Raw genomic sequence first — 5707 nt, forward strand, 5'->3', positions numbered from 1 at the left:
AGTCACTGTCCTGGAGGAAGCCCCAACTGTTCAGTGCCTACTCCTGACTTATGAAGTTACTTTTTAAGCCCATTTTCTAAATTCATTCTGTGTTTGCTTTGCATCTGATTGTCCCTGCAGCTGTCTCTGCTTAATTACCTTTCTGTAAGGTGCACTGCAGTAGGCTTGTGCGTGCGCTTCGTCACCAAATTCCCATCAATCAGGTCACCATGGAAGAGCTGGATGCCGTGACAGTCCCCAGGACGCCCGGCCTGCTCAGCAGCCCAGAGATGAGCAGGATCATGGAAGGGCGACACTCAGGGACTGAAATAAAAGGCAAAGAGCAGATGCCAAAGGGAGTGGCATGGCCCCACCAACATCTGTATCCCCATATACCCAAGATCCTGCAAATGGGTCCTGCTGGCAGATGCCCTGGTTGAGAGGTGGGAGCAAACGCAGCTGCCTTGCCCTCCTTTCCCTCTGGAGAAGGCACGGAGGGGAGCACGGCACGGTGGTTTCTGTCTCCACACATGTATTAACACCAGCTGGCAGAGGACACCTTCCTCGGTCGCCCTGGACCCCAGCTTTGGGGGTTTAGCTCACCTTACATCAGTGGTGAGGCAGAGCAATGCTGAGCATTATATCCCCATCAGGAATTGAGAAACAGGCTGCAGTACACCGTGGCCAGCCAGGCATTTCTCAGAAATGAAAGATGTGCTGACCCTGCTGCACTTGGTGGCTTTCCAGCACACGGCAGTGTCCGGATCAGCTCCCTGTACAGCTCGGAGGGCGATGGAGAGGCGACAGCAAGCGTCCTCGCATAACCCCACTCCCCCTGCCCCCCAGCTCACTCCTCCCGGCCCCACATCCTGCGGCCACTGCTGGCTGCTTGGCGGCCCTCCGACACCCCGCTCCCAGCTTTTGGGCCAGACGCCAGGGCTGAAACAAGAGCCAGCCAGCGCCTGGGAGGGCTGTGCCCAGCCTCGTCCCACTGCCAGCCCCAACGCTGCCAGCCGTGGACGGCTGCCTCACTGCCCCAGCCACCTCTCGCCACCCCGGCTGCTCTCTCTGCCTGCCGGGAGCGTTTCGGAGGCTTTCTGCCAGCTAGATGCCAAAGTTGGCAGAGGTGGCATTCAGGAAGCAGCCGGCAGGTTAATCCTCCTAATAATTTGTAGCATGCAGGATGGAGTGGAGAACTGAAGTAGAAAGCGTCGTGCTGTGGGTTTCTATGGCATTTAAATTTCATCATTGTCTTGATATCTGCATATCAATTACGCAGGAAAGGAGGAAAGGAGGAGGGGCAGAGGTTACATGGGAGCTAAGAAAACAGTGACAGCAATAATCCTGCAAGCACAGGTCCTATTGCAAAAAATTACGCCAACTGCCTACCAACACTTCTCTTTCTTTAGCAAGTCCTCCCCATCTCTTTCTCTCTTTTGCTTTGCTTTTTTCCCTCCTGAATCCCCTGTAAATGGAACATGGGCAGATTAGCTTGTTCCCCTTCATTCTTGCTTGTCCAAAATGGATGGTGGGAAGAGAGGGGGAGAGAGAGAGGAAAAAAAATACTCAAAATGCCTGGAGCCATGGCTTGTGGATAAAAACCAGCTGCACATGAAAAATAATTGATGTGGGTTTTGAGCTACTACGGTTTGGAGAATAAAACACCGACTCAACCCTTACTTCCTGGAAGACGGCAGAACCTTTAAAAATATTGTTGAAAATAGGGTTTGGGTGGTTTTTTTTTTAGCAGTGGATGCACGGAATCTAATGCACCTGGATCCAGCCCTGTGTGCTGCCAGGCAATCCCCTGTGGCACTGGGCTTCCTTCCTAAAACATATCCCTGTCAGAAGGCATTTTGGTGCTGTTAGTCAGAGAAGTGTAGCAGCTATCAGACCTCCTGGACACCCAAATGAGCCTTAACCCTCTTGTCCCTCCCATGAATCCAAAGAGAGGACTTTAAGTGGAAGCGATACCTGATTTCATGACCAGGTGAGGAACCCTTGCTGGAGCACAGGGGTCCCTTTGGGTGGTGCAGGGAGACCCTTTTGTGCACTAAAAGGACTGATGCTATAACCAGAGGGAAAAGGATTCAAATCTTTACCAGACTACATAGTAAATGGGTTTGTCTGTGCTCAATAAAGGGATTTATCATTATGTGCAATGTGCAGAAGTCTACCCAAAGACTGCGATGGTCTCAGCTTTGCCCCCATGTAAAATGAACCACAGTGAGTAACCCCAGGGTTTCTTCTTCCTCTCTTTTTCAGGTTCCCTACTGACCTTTTGCATTTTTCCCCATGGTGGGCAGGAATATGGTCCCTTCCATCCTCATTACAGACTTCTGAAGTGCAGCGCTATCATTGCCATAATGCTTCTGTGACTTGACTTCCAATTACTAAATCCCATGAAAGGGCTCCCATTCTTGTATGCACACCGGTCCGGCATGCAAAATACTTGGCTCCAAAAAGTAGATCACTGGCTACAGGGAAAAGTAAGGGCACTTTGGTTCCCTCATTTTCTCCAGTTGTCTGTAGGGTGATGCCTTATATCAGAACTCAGCTTTAACAGGAACTTAAACAAGGAAATATGAAACTTTAATCAGGAATTATCGCTCTGGATTATCCTTTGGTTTATATTCATACAGAAAACTTAGGAATCAAGCTGTTTCAAAATACGGTGAGTCAGGGAAGCGTTTTCATTTGATGACGGTTGGAAGATTTTCAGTGATTTGCAAAAAAATGGAAAAGTGCAAGACTTAACAATGGGTTTTAATAGAAAGGATTAAAGATGTGGTACCAAAACAGACGAGAGGGAGGTGGCTTCAGACCCCATCCAAAACTCACTGATCGGATGTCAAGTGCCATTGACTTCAGTGGACTTTGAATCAAGACCATATTTTTTCTTGAAACAAATTTCTGTTCCTTTCAACAGAGCCCTTTTAACATGTTTAAGTTTGTATGTGGTACATTAACCTCTGTTCGTGGCTGGAGGAGTGGATCATCTCCTGAGAACAGCCACCAGATCTGGATCAGCCAAATTTTCTCTGAAGTCAAAAGGATGCTTTCTGCTGACCCAGCAGATCCCTTGTAGAGACAGTAGCATCACCGTCTCCCACACGGTAGAGCAAAGGACCAGTACCATATCACTTGATACTTTATGTTCGTCACCCAAAACATTGGGAAAAGGCAAAAAAGGTCAGTGAAAACAATATGGAGCAAGGCATAGCTTCCACGGGGAAGGACTCTGTACAGGAGTGTGGCGGCTCTTGCACAACACAACACAACACAACAAACACAACACAACACACTACACTTTGCACCAGTGGGAGGGGGGATCCTTTTGCCCCCGTCTCTCCCAGCAGCAACCTACTGCTGAGCAGCATGTGAGATACATCCAGTCCTGCCCAGAGGACACCTGAAAGGGCCCCTCAATGAAAAATAACTAACAAACTAAAAATAAGCGTCTCTAGAGCTAAAGCACGTAGGTAATTGTTCAGCTGGAATTGCTGCCCTGCAGTTACGCTGCTCGGTGGAGAGCGCTCTGATCCGGCCTACTGTCTTCCCGCTGAAGTGCAATCCTCCGTTTGGGTATCACCTCCACTCCCCGCACAGAACCGAGTGGGCCATGCCCAGTCCGTGGAGGAGCAGTGAGTGCACGGGCAGGTGCAAGATGGCACACATGACACCACTTAAAATGGTCAGGCGTGTCTGAAGGACTGCATCGGCCCCAAGGGCCTCCTGTTAAACTGTAACAGGAGTTCTGCATACTTCCACGGGTGGCAATAGAGAAAATGGTGATCTTTGAACAAGCCTCTAGTTAAAAAGTAAATCTGATCTTTTGAATTTTTGAGAATAAAAATAGACAAAAGTCTAAGCCAGATGGCTCTGACTGGGCAGTAGGTGAGGTATTCCCCCCGTGGTTTGCTTCTAAAATTAGCTTCACACACTGACTTGAAAATGTTAATCCCGGCTCATCCCTACCCTTGGCAGGGGGCTTGGGGGAAGAGATTTGCAGAGGCTCCTTGCTCATCACCTGGCTCAGGGGCCAGGATTTCATCCTGACAGAAAAGGCCGAAGGGCTGCCTCTTCCCAGGGACGGCAACACGCCCTTGGGGACCTCTGCCAAAGCAGCAGGCTCTGCTCCTTTCTCCAGGTTACCTCCTCAGCATCTCTGAGGAGGCAGAGGCCATCCCCCGGGCCTGTCACCCCTGCTTATTCCCCTCTAACTTACTGGGACATGTATATTCAGGGAACATCATCACTCTTTAAAGACTTCTTAAGTGTAATCGAGAAATGCGAACACCAGACAAAGACAGGTGAACTTCACATTTCTGGGCCTTTCCATCTACCTGGCTACCTACAACCACATTGCAGGAATGACAGCTGGAAACATTTTTTGCTCTTCCTTAACCAGCAGTACAGTATGAATCCAAAAGCCTATGATCCTGAAGAAAGTTTGGGGAGAGGTGAACACTCTCCTCCTCGTAACTATGTGATTTTCTCCTCCGGCACCTCAAGAGGCAACACTGACAGACAAAGAAAATAAAACTGTGCTGAAACATCTCTGTGCACTTCCTACCCTCTGCTGAACTCCCACCAGCCCTGCGAAGCAGCAGGCAGCCACACCTGCCCTGGGAAGATACCCACAGCTTGTGGCCGTGCACAGCTCCGCAGGGGGTATTCACTGAGCCACCGGCTTGGGTGCACTCATGGATGCATGTTTGTGCAGGTCCCATGGGGCAACCAAGAGCCAGGAAGGGGGTGTCGGGAGGATCTGAGCTGCCCATGGCCAGAGTTGCAGACTGTGTGGCCTCCAACAAGTACAACAAATTCATCTAGGAAGAGCAAACAGGTTTTATCAGGTTGCAGAGCTGCTAGGCAGGAAAGAAAGTGCAACTCAATTATTCGGCTTATGAGGACCAAGGCATGTGAGCCAGCAGCATCTCAAAGGAGCAGGCTTATGCCACCAAGGTGAGGGCAGTTCATCAGCTCTCTCAAATTTTTGGATACTCAAGCTGACTTTTGGATGTCCTACCTGGGGTTATCTGGAAATTGTCCTTTATTCTCTCCAGTTTTCTATGCAGTGGATCTGTTTTCAGCAATATCAGACCTCCTGCCCCTGCCACTGCTGTAAGCATGTCCTTACCACACGCTCGCTCTCTCTTCTATCCCTGCGATTCCATACCCACCGTGTAACCTCTCTCTTCCCATTTTCCCTCACTGGCCACTGCTCTTCCCTCTCATTTCTAACTGAAGCCCGAGCCTGGTTGCACTCTCCCTCTCCAGTCATTGATACCACCGTCCATCTCCCTCAAGATTGTGTTCTGCAGTTTTTCAGTCCAGATCATCTCCTTCCCTTCTGCCCCAGGATTTCTCCAGAGCCATCCTCTGCCCCAGTCAGCCCTGTCTTCTCCTTTCAAGACAATTACTCCTCCTGCCCTTGGACCTCAACCTGCTCTATGCTCCTGATGCCAAATGGCTTGACACAGTAGTGTGAGCTCTTGCTCAGGTCCGCTCAGACTTATCACCCTATGGCAGACTTATCACCCTATGGCAGACTTATCACCTGGCAATTTTGGTGTAGAAGGAACAGTAGTGATGAATTACAGTGGAGATAAATTCCTCACCTGTGGCTTGCACTTTTCCTTTCCCAGCCCTGCGACTGACTGCTGCAACCTGTCTGTAACAACACAAACTCCCGTGTGATTCCTCAGCAGCACATCACTCTTTT

This window comes from Pygoscelis adeliae, unplaced genomic scaffold (genome assembly GCF_000699105.1).
Source record: "Pygoscelis adeliae isolate BGI_AS28 unplaced genomic scaffold, ASM69910v1 Scaffold232, whole genome shotgun sequence".
NCBI classification, from domain to species: Eukaryota; Metazoa; Chordata; class Aves; order Sphenisciformes; family Spheniscidae; genus Pygoscelis; species Pygoscelis adeliae.